The sequence below is a fragment of the Mastomys coucha genome, unplaced genomic scaffold (assembly GCF_008632895.1).
Source record: "Mastomys coucha isolate ucsf_1 unplaced genomic scaffold, UCSF_Mcou_1 pScaffold2, whole genome shotgun sequence".
Taxonomy (NCBI): domain Eukaryota; kingdom Metazoa; phylum Chordata; class Mammalia; order Rodentia; family Muridae; genus Mastomys; species Mastomys coucha.
Genome location: NW_022196902.1, coordinates 26,067,137 through 26,082,636, shown reverse-complemented (window position 1 = coordinate 26,082,636; position 15,500 = coordinate 26,067,137). Strand labels below are relative to the sequence as shown.

The 15,500-nt window shown below is 35.8% G+C and overlaps 1 protein-coding gene across 1 annotated transcript in view; it reads right to left on the bottom strand.

Moving 5' to 3' along the window:
• The window catches only part of Trdn (triadin), a 413,724-nt gene that overhangs the window by 115,731 nt on the left and 282,493 nt on the right, over window positions 1–15,500 (bottom strand). The gene's annotated exons all lie outside the window — the stretch shown is intronic.

Genomic DNA, 15,500 nt, shown 5'->3' with positions numbered 1-15,500 from the left:
GCTGAGAATAAAGTCAGTCACTCAAGTCAAATAGCTTTGACCATAACAGGAAGTCTGTATTCAAAAATCGAGCCTACAATTAATTTCTTTGTGCAGCAGAACTATCAACTCTCAGATTAGCTACAATGGTGGTAAAATCCTTTGGTGATGTGAGGGTCATTAAAGTACAGCCTTATTACAATGATATCCAATGTCTAAAAATTGATCTTATTCTGGGCTTGTACCACAGTAAGAGCCAAGATTTTAAACTCTACTAAATACAAAACAAACAAATAGACTTTATATATTTATGTTCATTTAAGAAAATACTAGTAGTGATGTATTATTTTGAAGTATACAGTTAATATGTTTGGAGTTATTTAAAATTTGTATTGAGAAAAATGTATTTTCACTATTGCTGTAGATGAGCATCTACATAAGACTGTTAAATTAATTGTTGTTTTATATCAAAAACTTTTATAATACTCATTTTTATTTTATAATATTTTATACATTTTAAAGAATATGACAAAAAACAAAATTATGCAACCTTGATATATGAATGACAATTCAATCAAGACTCATAAAATTTACTTGACAAAATGCTCTCAGTCCTTGAAGACTGTGGTCATATGTTGTCTGACAGGACCTTGTAAACAGAGAAAAATTATGGTGGTGTCTGAAAGGTAGTTGACATAATCAGAGTGGAGAGACAGTGAATTCTCAAACACATACCTGTCCAAACTCGGTGCAAACAAACCTGAAAATTTTCCCTTAAGCACTGTGTATGTTCCTGGAAAGCTGCACTTGCCCCCTGGAAATCCAATATTACTATAGAAAGCAACTGAGGAGTGTGGACCATATCTAAAGTGTATTTTGCCACCCCGGATGAAAAAATTTCTTCCCAATCCACTTGACATTGTAAATCATTTGACTAGCTCTTTTTTTCTTGTTAGATAGAGTTCTTCAAATTGGCTTACATTAGAGATGTCTCCTGAAGTAGTTTGGGTGCTCATGGTATTTGACTTAATTCTCAGCCATTACCCCCACAGACTAGAGCTTTCTTTGCCCATGCTTATTGTGATGGCCGAATCACCTTTAGCAGAACAGTTCTGGTTCTGGCACGACTGTGACACAGTTCCTGCCCATGGAGCATTGACAGACCATTGATCCCATGTGTGCTGGTAGTTGTAGTTGCATTTTAAATGTTATCCCCTTTCCCAGTTTCCCCTCTGCAACCCCTCTATCCTAAGTATCCCCCATTAACCAGCTTCTATGAGGGTGCTCCTGCACCCACCTACCCATTCTTACCTCCCTCACCGCCCTAGCATTTCTCTATACTGGGGCATCAAGCCTTCATAGGACCAAGGCCTTCCTTTCCCATTGATTCAAGGAAAGTCCCCATTCACTTCCTTCAGTCCTTCCCATAACTCCTCCACTGGGATCCTTGTGTTTAGTCTGATAATTGGCTACAAGCCTCCACATCTGTATTGATAGAGCCTCTCATGAAACAGCTGTATCAGGCTCCTGTGAGCAAGCACTTCTTGGCATCTGCAATAGTGTCTGGATTTGGTGTCTCCATCTGGGATGGATCCCCAGGCTTTTCCTTTAGTCTCTGTTCCAGTCTTTGTCCCTGTATTTTCTTTAGACAGGAGCAATTCTGGGTTAAAAGTTTGGAGATGGGTGGGTAGCTTCATCCCTCCACTGGGGGTAGGGGGAGCATGCCTAGTTACTGGATATGTTCTGGGCAGGTTCTCCCTCCCCTTTGTGGAGTATTTCAGCTAATGTCATCTCCATGTGGTCCTAGGAGGCTCTTGCTTTTCCTGGCATTTTGGGCATTCTGGTTGCTACCCCTAGTTCCCCATCCCCCACTGCTACACAACTCTGTTCAATTTTCTGACCCTGTTTGTACATCTTCTCCATCCCTCTTTTTCCCCTCCCCCTCTTCTCTTACTCCCAAGTCCCTCCCACACTCTACTTCCCTTGATAATTTTGTTCCTCCTTCTAAGTAGGACTGAAGCATTCTACTCTTTGGTCTTCCTTCCTCTTGAGCTTCATATGTTCCATGAGTTGCATTGTGGGTATTACACACTCTTTGCCTAATACTTACTTAGCAGTGAGTACATACCATGTGTGGACTTTTGTAACTAAGGTACCTCACTCAGGATGATATTTTCCAGATCTACCCATTTGCCTGCGAATTTCATGAAGTCATTGTTTTTAATAGCTTAGTAATATTCCATTGTGCAAATGTACCACATTTTTTGTCTCCATTCCTCTGTTGTGGGACATCTGGGTTGTTTCCAGCTTCTGGGTATCACAAATAAGGTCGCTATGAACATAGTGGAACATGAGCCCCTGTAGCATGGTGGGGCATCTTTTGGGTATATTCCCAAGAGTGGTATAGTGGTATAGCTTTATTTAATCTTTTTTTTTACTCTCCAGATTTTATTCCCTTCCCTGTCTGCCCTCTGACGGTTCCCCATCCAATATCTCCTCCCTGCCCCCTCTGTCTCCAGGAGGATGTCCCTACTCCCACCCCACCCCCACCAGACCTCTAAACTCCCTGGAGCCTCCAGTTTCTTTGAGGGTTAGGTGCATATTTTCTGTCTGAGCCCAGTTCTCTGCTCTATATGTTTGAGTGCCTCATATCAGCTGGCGTATGCTGCCTGTTTGGTGGTCCAGTGTTTGAGGGATCTTGGGGGTCTAGGTTAATTAAGACTACTGGTCCTCTTACAGAGTTGCCCTCCTCCTCAGTTTCTTCCTGCTCTTCCCTAATTCAACACCAGGGGTCAACAGCTTCTGTTCATTGGGTACAAGTATTTGCATCTGACTCTTTCAGCTGTTTGTTGGGTCTTTCGGAGGACAGTCATGATATGTCCCTTTTTGTGACTGCTCCATAGCCTCAGTAATAGTGTCAGGCCTTGGGTCCCCCCCTTGAGCTGGATCCCACTTTGAGCTTGTTGCTGGGCTTCCTTTTTCTTAGCCTTCTCTCCATTTCCATCCCTGAAGTTCCTTCAGACAGGAATAATTATGGATCAGAGTTTTGACTATGGGATGGCAACCCCATCTCTCACCTGTCTTTCTGCTGGATGTGGGCTTTACAAGTTTCCTCTCCTCACTGTAAGACATTTCATCTGAGGTTCCTCCCTTTGAGTCTTGGGAGTCTCTCACCTCCCAGGTCCCTTGTACATTCTGGAGGGTCCCCCCAATGTCCTACTGCCAGAGGTTGCCTGTCTTCATTCTTTCTACTGGCATCCAGGGCTTCAGTTCTTTTTCCCCATCAAATACCAGATCATACTCCCCTCTACCTGCCCCATTTCCTTTCCTTTCCAGGTCCCTCTCTCTCTCCTCCTTTGTGATTACTTTCTACTCCCTCCCAAGTAGGATTGAAGCATCCTCACTTAAATCCTTCAGCTTGTTGACCTTTATAAGTTGTGTGGACTGTATCTTGGGTATTCTGTACATTTTTGGCTAATATCCACTTACTAGTGACTTCATACCATACATGTCCTTTTGGGTCTTAGTTATATCATTTAGGATATTTTCTAGTTCCATCCATTTTCATTTTTTGATAAATTTTAAAATTATGAATATGATTTTATTTTAGTCATATAAAGTTTGTGAACATCTTTAAAATTGTTCCTTTTTCTTCTTCAACTCATTGATGTGATAGATCATATTAAAAAATTCACTAGATTAGCTTTGCATATTTTGATTAGATTTTATTGTCTATATGTAATGCTTTTCAGAGTTGATATATTAATTATTTAGAGTTCTATAATTTTTAATTCACCATTATGATATTTTAAACTTTGCAAATATATATATATATTTATATTAAAAATGATGAGATCTTAGATGTTTTGGAAAAGACATGGACAGAATGAAACAAAAACCAAAACTATAAACCAAACCCCTAGTCCCCTTCAAAAAACTGGAATTTCTTCCTAACAATATTTAGTGTGACAAACCAATTGTCCATGCAAATCCCTGCACATACACTAGTATGTTAAAAATAAAACATATAATTCTATTTTAATTAGAAAACTAGATAGATTTAATATTTATTCAATATCTCTTCTACCTTTTGAGTGACAAACCATAGAAGAATGTATACAATCCATTCTTTGCTGAGATGACCCCACTGAAGGGAGAATGAAATAAGACTTCATTGAAATACTTGCATTTATGTTGAATACTGAAAGTGATATTAAGTTTGCATTCAAAGAATAAATAGAAATCATCATAGGCATATGGAAAATGTATGAAATCCAAGGATTAATAATTCATGTTGTTGATCCCTGGCTACAGAATAGTAGCAAAGTAATGGGAAATTCACACTGTGGTGTTGTGGTTAAGAGACCTAAAATTTACATCATTATACTGATGAAAATTCTTTTTATTTTCTATTTTTATTATTCAAATCAATTTTTAAAATTGCATATATTTTATTATATTTTCCCCTTCCTTTGCTCTCCCATCCCCTCTTCCCTTTTCTACCCACTTAACTTTAAGTTTTTCTCTAAATACCAAAAAAAAACAATACAACAGTAGAAACTCTGAAAACCAATAAAATAAAACTATACCCAGAAAAACAAAACAAATAAAAAACATAACAAAATTTACCCAAATAAAAGTACACAGAAAATTTGTGAACTACCTTATTTGATGGTCAACTACTCCTGTACATGAGATCTGTACCATAGTAGTTCATATACCCATTCTTTACTTCTCATCTGCTTTCATAATGAGAATTAAAGCATATTATACACTTTCTCATAGTGTTCGTTTCTTGTGTTTTCTTCCTGCTTTTGATAATGGCTTCTTATCTCACTTAATATATCATGATTATGGTGTTTTCTTTCCTCTCCTCTTCTCAGATCCTTCCCATTTCACCTTCTATCTGGATCCACTCTTTTTCTCTCTCTTTCATCAGAAAATAACAGACTTCTAAAATTAATACTAATAGATATAACAAAAATAAAATATAAAACAAAAAAATTACAGTGAAGATGGTCAGAATAAACCAACAAAAGAAGGAAAGCCTAATAGAAGACACAAGAATCAGAGACCCACTCAATAGCAGACTCAGCACCTTGTAAAAACATTAAACTGGAAGTCATAATTGATGCGCCAATGACCTACTATAGACCCACACAGGCCCTGCGCAAGCTGCCTCATTCTGTGTGTTCACATAAATTTTACTTATGTCTATTTGCCTTTTTTTTTTTTTTTTTGGTGTCCTCCATTCCACCTGGCTCTTAAACTCTTCAGCAGCTTTCCTTGAAATCTGTAGGGATGAATTTGATGGAGATGTCTCATTTAGGACTGAGCCTTTGAAGGTCTCTTACTTTCTGCCTAATGTCTGTAGTGTGTCTCTGTATTTGTTTCTATTTGCTGCAGAAGGAAGCTTTTTTGATGATGGGTAAATTAGAAACTGCTCCATGTGAATATCAATAGGAGTCATTTTACCACTGCATTTTTTTCTTTTCTATTTTTTTTCTTTTTCTTTTTCTTTCTTTTTTTAATAGACCAGACTTATTTGGTTGACCATGGGCTATATAGTCCCAGATTCTTGTTCACCTAAACAGTGGCAGGTATGGGTTCCATCTCTTAGACTGGGCCTCAAGTCAAATTAGTTATTGGTTTGTTATTCTCACAAACACTGTGCCACTATTGCCCCAGCATATCTTGTAGGCAGTACATCATTGTAGATAAAGCATTTGTGGGTGGCTTGGTGTTTATGCTTCTCTTTAAAAGTATGTATAGTACCTTCAGTACTAAAAACAATGGAAAATAGGAGATAAGGGTTTATGTAGGCATCAGCTCAACATTTATGTTCAATGAGTTGTGTGGGTATTAACTTAAAAAAATGAGCCCTTGCTTTCAGTTTATATAGAACAATCTATAAACTTGGCAATATTCTGAGTTTGGGGAATTTATGTCAGGACTCTTTGACCAACAACTTAATTAGATGTAACCCAATCCCAGTACTGGAAGCTTTACTTGGTGACAAGAAATGGCCAATTGAGAATCATTCTCCTCCATTGTTTGGTGAACTCATTTGTATTGGATTCATATATGTATATATTTTAGAAAGTTTCTAATTAATTAAGTCTCCATACTGCCCTTCAAATAGATCCCTTTTAGCTGTCTCTCTCTGTTTCCATATAAGAACCCATCCCCCTCTCCATTTGATCTTTCTACTCCAGTCCCCATTCAACCATAATTATCTATTTTATATCCCTTTCCCAAAGAGATCTATCTGTTCCCTCTAATTCCTTGTTCTATACCTATCTTCTGTTATTCTACAGATTGTAGCTTCAATATTATTAAGTTACAGCCATTAACTTCACATAAGTGAGTGTATATGACATTCATCTTTTCAAGTCTGGTATACCTCACTCTGGAAGATTTTTATCTAATTGCATCCATTTGCTTATAAATTTCATGATGTCATTTTTTTTAAACCAATACTCAATTTGTGTAAACATACTATTTTTTTTATTCATTCCTCTGTTGAGGGACATATAGCTTATTTCCAAATTCTAACTACTGTGAATAGAGCAACAATCAGCATGGTTGAACAGGTGTCTCTGTGGTGGGATGAGGCAGCTACCACAATATATACCACATGGTTGTATAGGTGGATCTTGAGGGAAATCAATTTCCATCCTCCTGGGGAATCACCATACTAATTTCCATAGTGGAAGTGGTGTACAACTTTGCACTCCAACCACCACATCCTATCTAGAATGACCTGTCACTGTTTTTTTGTTAATTTCAGCCATTCTCATTAGGTAAGATGAATTCTCTAAGTACTTTTGTTTTTCCTTTCCCTGAGACTATAGAAGTTGACCATTTTTAAAAGTGTTTCTTAGGTACTGAAGGCCCATGCCTAAATATAGTAAAAGCAATATAAAGAGCAAACCAATAACTAACATCAAATTAAATGGAGAGAAACCTGAAACAATCCCACTAAAATCAGGGACTAGACAAGGCTGCCCACTCTCTCCCTACCTATTCAATATTGTACTTTAAATCCTAGGCAGAGGAATTAGACAACAAAAGGAGATCAAATTGGAAAGGAAGAAGACAAATTTTCACTATTTTCAGATGATATGATAGCATACTTAAGTGACCCCAAAAATTCCACCAGTAAACTCCTAAACCTGGTAAACAGCTTCAGCCATGTAGCCAGCTATAAAATTAACTCAAGCAAATCAGTGGATTTCCTCTACTCAAAGGGTACACAGGCTGGGAAACAACACCCTTCACAATAGTCACAAATAATATAAAATACCTTGGTGTGACTCTAACTAAGCAAGTGAAAGACCTGTATGACAAGAACTTCAAGTCTCTGAAGGAGGAAATTGAAGAAGATCTCAGAAGATGGAAAGATCTCCCATGCTCATGAATTGGCAGGATTAATATGGAAAAAATGGCCATCTTCCCAAAAGCAATCTACAGATTCAATGCAATCCCCATCAAAATTCCAACTCAATTCTTCATAGAGTTAGAAAGAGCAATGTTACCTCCCCGCTTCAGCTCAGCCTTCAGACTCTGGCAGTCTCTGCTTGGAGGCTACCACCTGGGGAGCCAAGACAAATGCTCTCTGCAGACTGTGGGTTCTTCCTTGGAGCAGCTGCCTGGAAGTTCACACTGAGATATGCACACACACACACACACACACACACACACACACACACACACACACACCTACCACCTGGAGACCTTCCAAGTTGCTGGAGACCTTCTGAGTTGCTGGGGACCTTGGCACCTGACTTCTTCTGCAGTGTTTATGTTATGCAAATATCATGTAACATAGAGATTCGGTTTCGGTTTTTCATGTACCTATATATATTTTCTGAATACCCAAAGTAAAGTATGAAGCCTTGATTGGGGAGCAACTTGGCTTTGTGTTTTCCCTTGTTCTCGAACCCTATATTTCAGGTCCTTTAGTCCTTCCTCTGAGAGAACCCAAGTTTGTGAAACTGCGGGACAGTTTCAGACAGAGTAATTTGCAAATTCATCTGGAACAACAAAAAATCTAGGATAGTAAAAACTATTCTCAACAATAAAAGAATTTCTGGGGTAATCATCATCCCTGACCTCAAGCTGTACTACAGATCAATTGTGAGAAAAAACTGTATGGTATTGGTACAATGACAGGTAGGTAGGTCAATGGAATAGAATTGAAGACCCAGAAATGAACCCATACACCTATAGTCACTTGATCTTTGACAAAGGAGCTAAAACCATCCAGTGGAAAAAAGACAGCATTTTCAACAAATGGTGCTGGCTCAACTCACAGTTAGCATGTAGAAGAATGAAAATTGATCCATTCTTATTATCTCCTTGTACAATGCTCAAATCCAAGTGGATCAAGACCTCCACATAAAACCAAATACACTGAAACTAATAGAAAAGAAAGTGAGGAAGACCCTTGGGCACATGGGCACCAGGGAAAATTCCTGAACAAAACACCAATAGCTTATGCTCTAAGATCAAGAATTGACAAATGGGACCTCATAAAATTGCAAAGCTTCTGTAAGGCAAAGGACACTGTCAATAGGACAAAGTGACAACTAGCAGATTGGGAAATGATCTTTACCAATCCTATATCTGATAGAGGATTGGATCTGATTGGATATATATACAAAGGGCTCAAGAAGCTAGACTCCAGAGAACTAAATAACCTTACTAATAAATGGGGTACAGAGCTAAACAAAGAATTCTCAACTGAGGAATACCGAATGGCTGAGAAGCACCTAAAGAAATGTTCACCATCGTTAGTCATCAGGAAAATGCAAATCAAAACAACCCTGAGATTCCACCTCACACCAGTCAGATGGCTAGGATAAAAAACTCAGGTGACACCGGATGCTGGAGAGGTTGTGGAGAAAGAGGAACACTCCTTCATTGCTGGTGGGATTGCAAGCTGGTACAACAACTCTGGAAATCAATTTGGCAGTTCCTCCAGAAATTGGACATAGTTTTACCAGAGGACCCAGCAATACCATTCCTGAGCATATACCCAGAAGATGCTCCAATATGTAATAAGGACACATGCTCCATTATGTTTATAGCAGCCTTATTTATAATAGTCAGAAACTGGAAAGAACCTAGATGTCTGTCAACAAAAGAATGGATACAGAAAATACGCTACATTTACACAGTGGAGTACTACTCAGCTATTAAAAATAATGAAATTGTGAAATTCTTTGGGAAATGGATGGATCTGGAGGATATCATCCTGAGTGAGGCAACCAAATCACAAAAGAACACACATGGTATGCACTCACTGATAAGTGGATATTAGCCCAGAAACTCAGAATACCCAAGATACAATTCATAAACCCCAAGAAACTCAAGAAGAAAGTAGACCATAATGTGGATACTTCGATCCTTAGAAGGGGAAACAAAATACCCATGGAAGGAGTTGCAGAGACAAAGTGTGGAGCAGAGACTGAAAGAACAATCCAGAGACTGTCCCACCTGGGGATCCTTCTCATATACAATCACCAAACCCAGTCATTACTGTCAATGCTAGCAAGCACTGTCTGACAGGTGCCTGATATAGCTTTCTCCTGAGAGGCTCTTCCAGTGCCTGACTAATAAAGAAGTGCAGCCTCACAGCCGTCCATTTTACTGAGCACAGGGTCCCCAATGAGGGAGCTAGAGAAAGGACCCAAGTAATTGAAGGGGTTTGAAGCCACATAGGAGTAACGACAATATGAACCAACCAGTACCTCCAGAGGGACTAAGCCACCAATCAAAGTACCCATGTTGGGACTCATGCCTCCAGCTATATATGTAGCAGAGGATGGCCTAGTAGTTCATCAATGGGAGGAGAGACTCTTGGTTCTGTGAAGGCTCTATGCCCCACTGTAGGGGAATGCCAAGGCCAGGAAATGGGAGAGGGTGGGTTGGTGAACAGGGGGAGGGGGAAGGGAATAGGAGATTTCTTCAGAGGGGAACCAGCAAAGGCAAGAACATTTGAAATTTAATAAATGAAAAATAGATTATTCATAAAAAAGTGTTTCTTAGATATTTAAGTTTCCTCTATTGAGAATTTTGTTTAGAACTGTTCTTCATTTTATAATAGGGCTATTTTCTTTAAATGTAGCTTCTTGTGTGCTTTATATATTTTGGATGCTAGCCTTCTATAAGATATGTATTTGATGAAAATCTTTTCCCATTTTCTAGACTGCTGCTTTGTCCAATTGATGCATCCTTTGCCATGCAGAGTCTTCTAAGTTTCATGAGGTCTATTCAACAATTGATGATTTTAGTGTCTGCAAACCTTGTTCTGCTAAAAAGAAGTTCTGTGCCAGTGATTTCAAAGCTCGTTCCTGTTTTCTCACTTATCAGATTCAGTGTATATGGATTTATGTCTTTCATCCATTTGGAGTTCATTTTTGTGCAGAGTGATAAGTTAGGATCTATTTGGATTCTTCTGCATCCAGATTAGCCAGCATTGTTCATTGAATATGCTCCTTCTTTCCAGGATGTATGTGGCCTTTATATGAAAAATGAGGTGTCTATTGGTGTGTGGATTTCTGTCTGGGTCTTCCATTCAGTTCCACTTATCAATGTGTCTGTTTTCCTGCTACTACTCTTTTTCCAAGCATGCTTTTCAGTGTAACTTGAAATCTGAGATGGTGATGCCTCTCATAGTTCTTTTGTTATTCAGTATTGTTTTAGCTATATATGGTTTTTGTTTTTCATGTAAAACTGAAAATTTCCATGATTTGTGAAAAATTTTGTTAGTTTTGATGAGAATTTCAATGAAAGTGTAGATTGCTTCTGGTAGGATGACGATTTGAGCATTGGAGATCCTTCTATCTGCAGATATCTTATTTAATTTATTTCTTAAATGACTTGAATTTTTTTTATCTTACAAGTCTTTTACTTGTTTGTTTAGAGATCCTTCCAAGAAACTTTATATTATTCAAGGCTATTTGGAAAGGCATTGTTTCCATGATTTCCTTTTCAGATTGTTTGTCATTTGTATACTATCAGTCTACGCAAACGTAAGGCAAGAATACACAAGGTCAAGATATTTTTGATGTTAGAATTCACACTAGCTCTTGACACACTTTAAAATGTGTAATTTCCTTTAGTGTGATAAAGTAGAAGGGTTGAAAATTTCAGATGTCTTCTGCACATTGGTTCTAGGTGATTATGCAATCTACAAATTTACAAAAAGGTATGTCATATAAGCTAAAGACAAAAATGTGGTATATGCAAATTTATTTCATTTTATTATAAGTATATCTTTAGTAGCAAAGCAATATGTACATAAAAGAATTAAAACAATAAGAAAATCAATGGTCTATCTTTGTCTAACCAATCAGCTTTATAGTGCAGTCATTGTGCCATGTTTTTTGTTCAAAGGATATAACCAATATATGGGTTCAGTTTATTGGCATGAAAGAAATAGATTTTCATAGAAAAGAAAACATAAGAAGCAGTTGGATACTACTCTTGAGATCATAAAGTAGCATTTATTTGCTGTGCTTAGTGGTAAAGGCTACAAATTTCTTCAGCTTTCCATACCACTCACTTTAGAAAGACAAAGAATATGCAAGGTTGAGTTTTCTATGTGCACCTGAATCCTTTAATTCTCAGTTATCTATGTCAAATTCTTAATGTTGATTCTATGTGCCAAATCTTACCAATGGTTATCAAAACGTTATTTGAGGAAAACCAGTATGTGTAAGATTACTTTCCTTGTAGTGAAAAATGAAAAAGAAACCTTCACCCTTTGGTGCACCTGAATCTGCACCTGATCCTGAACCTGAGGTTAGGGTGTAGAAAATGATAAAAATCATTTACCTTTTTTGCATTGATTAAAAATTTTCAAAGTGTATTATCTAATATCAAGGGAAATGTAAGATACTTTGTCATTAACTTAGGAGGTCACATGAAATTCATCATCATATTTATAATTAGATTAGACCTTGCAATAAGAAATTATTCACATTTGTAATCTTTAGTTTTCACATTTGGTCAAAGTGTAAGATTTATAAGTGGTACAGAGACACACAATTAATACAGAATGTTTCTAACTTTTGGAATGGAAAACACTGAAATATTTTATCAAGAAATTGCACTAGTGAATCACAGAAGGTACAGAATAAAGGCAGTGTAAGACTGATGCCTGTTTATAATTGTGTTTCTTGCCCTGATAAGCAATGTAGCTAGTTAGCCCATCTACCAATGATCTCCTCTCATCTTTTTGTTACTGAAGTTCCTGGATGCACATAATAGTGCTTCATATAGGCAGGACAAGGCAAAAATATCTGATTACTATATGCATATCGTTGTGTTTTGAGAGAAATGGAAAGCATTGATGTATATTATCATCATGATCTATAAGCCTAATCATCATTGACTCAGGTGGGCAATTACCTGGGGGAATTGTTTTCAGTGTTGGATGGTGATGATATTAATAAAAAATGTCACATACATTAAATATTGCATGACAGATAATGGCATTTTGTGAGAAATAAACTCCTTTGAGTGATGTGTTATTCTGTGACATATGGCATTTAGACCTGATCATTTATTAAAGGGGAAATGGAGATCATTTATTAATGGAGAAAAAGTGAGAGAGCAAGAACTGGAAAGGAATTTCTTACAGATCATGTCATTTTATTCGATAAGAATAAGAAGAGGTAAAATGTTTATATAAGCAGGAAAAATGATGAACTGCTAAGTATTCTATCTATTAACATATGTAAAAATATGTTCAAAAAGGCATGGTGGACTCATTTGCACGTATTTTCTTGGGTTGTTTGTAGACCAGCTTCTCTCTTGAATCAACTTAGTGCCCCTCACATCCAATCCTCAGCACCTGGCCTGTTGTGGGCACTCAATAAATATTAAACAATTGTGGTACAAACTGTTTTCAAACACGTGAAATTCACAGAAATCAATCATATTGTTATCATTTAAAATTTATTGAGGGTCAACAAGAAGACTTAATTGACATATGGAAATTGCTTATGTTAAATCACACATCACACAAATCATTAAACAAAGTTGGATCAAGTAGGCTTTTAGTTTTACTCTATTGAATTTTTAAAGTTTAAATTTGACATATCAAGAATATAAATGCAATTATTAAAATAAGAAGGATTGTCTCAGAGATCACTGTTCTCAGATATCTTTAACAATCACTGAAAACTACAGGATAAATCTACAATAATTTCACAGGGCAGATTCAAAAACAATATACATGAACAGATACTGGAAGTACCTGTATACTGTGATAGAGGAAAGTGATGTCTCACACACAATGGACTTGGTTTCCACCTGCTCTGAAAAATTTCAAAGCTTTTACAATTATATGGTGACACTATTTACAGAATCACATCCAATCCAAAGAAAGACAGAAATCCTTCAGGTACTATATAAAGATTAGATTAGAGGGTTAAAATATATCTACATCTATGGCAAAACTGAATTTCTTTTTAGAGGAAATTAACTTTGATACAGTTTTGATCTATACTCTCCAATTTTACCCTTCATAAGATGAGTAGTTTTGTTCTAATTCATATCCTTAGCTAATTGAATATCAATTTTTTAAAAATTAATTGTCATATTTCAGATTAATTGGTTTATAAAGTCATATTTATTATATAAGAGGACAGAATACTATACTTAATAATTCTGTGATCACTTTAAACTAACTTTGAGGTACTGAATTGATCATAAACATTTAAGATTATAAAGTATGGTTTTCATTCTAATGTTATATTAAAAATGAGAGGCTTTCTTGACAAGCCCTCCTAAAAAATAATAATATACCAATATAAAACATACTCCATTTAACAAATTTTTGGTCAGAATTTTTTCATTTGAAAAATATATTAGCCTTTTATAGTTCCCAAACTTTGTAAATGTGTTCTAAAAGCTAAGGTATACTTTCCTAAATATGGTATATCATTTGACCTAATTAAACAATTATTTAACTTTGTCTTCCATTTGGCATTGTTAATAAGTTCACATTAATATATGTGCTATTAGTAAACTTAACAATTTCCATATTTTTTTCTGTATACCATTCACTACACAAGACTTCTTAAGAATAAGAACCAACTACAAATATATGAGAACTGATAGTGTTGACTAATAATAGTTAGTTTTTTGATGGTTTCTACTTTTAATTATATAAGAGAAATTCTTTAACTTCTGAAATAATTGCCTACCTTCAGTGTGAGAACTTTGACTTATAGAATATTCCATCTCTGATGATATTTAATTAATTATTCTTCAATAAATTATAAACTCATTTTAGATAACGAATATTTCTAAAGTTAACTAAACCTACATAAAAGTGAAAAGACAACAGAGTCATAAGACATCCTCTTAGAAATAAATATTAGAATTCCATCATGAAACATATAGAGCAAAAGTCGGTTTGTTTGTTTTAACATGCAATCTCCTGGCTTCAGTCATGTCTTAAAATAATGATTTTATTCATCAACTATTTGTCTTAGCTATACTAACACAAAGGAGCATTATATTTAAATATACTATTTTCTTTTATATTTATACTTTAATATATGAGTGCACTGTCATAATTAAAATCAAAATCTTGTACAAAAATTATAACAATAATTGTATTTTGTTTTATATAAGCCAACAAATCTGAGTTTTAATAAGATTAAAAATGTAAGTTTCGGAAAATTATTGTAAAATTCATCTGAAATATTATGTTCACATCCTAATGAGCCATCGACCATTTGAGGAAACATCAATGAGTTCATAAAAGTGACACTTTCAAAAATAAACTTTCAGTATTCTTGTCAATCATGTTAGGTACCACTGTATTTACTGCATTGTTTCCATTATTAGTTGGTGTACTTTTAACATGTTATCATGATTTTAAATCATCCTGCTAAGATGGAGATGCTGCTTAATTTTGCAATATTTGCCTGGCATGTTTTAGATCCCGAGTACAAAACAAACAAGCAACAAAAAACAAAGCAAAATTCTGATAAGTAATTGTTATGACTAGAAGACAGAAAATCCTGAAGCTCAATGGATTAAAGTATACTTATTTTACACTTTATACTTTATAAAGACTTCTTATTTGGGTTACATAATATCTAAGTTAGAAAAGCAGATTGGAAATGAATGTATTCATTTTTACTTAAAAATTTAAATCCTGAAAGCTGCATAAGTGAGCAAGTCAAAACACAGCCTTGTGTTTGTGCTTTATATTTCAAACACTAACATAGACATTTTGCTCAAATTGAGAGGCTTAAAATATTGCATTGACTTCTAAAATTGTGGGTGGTACCCAGGTGCCAAAATAAGGAGAAAAGCTTTATTGATATAACTATCATATTATTTCCTTTTTTCAAAGCTCCCAAATCCTTAATCTTTTCATTTAGTTGAGTTTTAAGAAAAGGCACAACATCACTTTCATTGATTTAAGACAGTGGTCATGAGCATGTTTAAAGCATATTGTGGAGTGATATTGTAATATAGCGACACACACA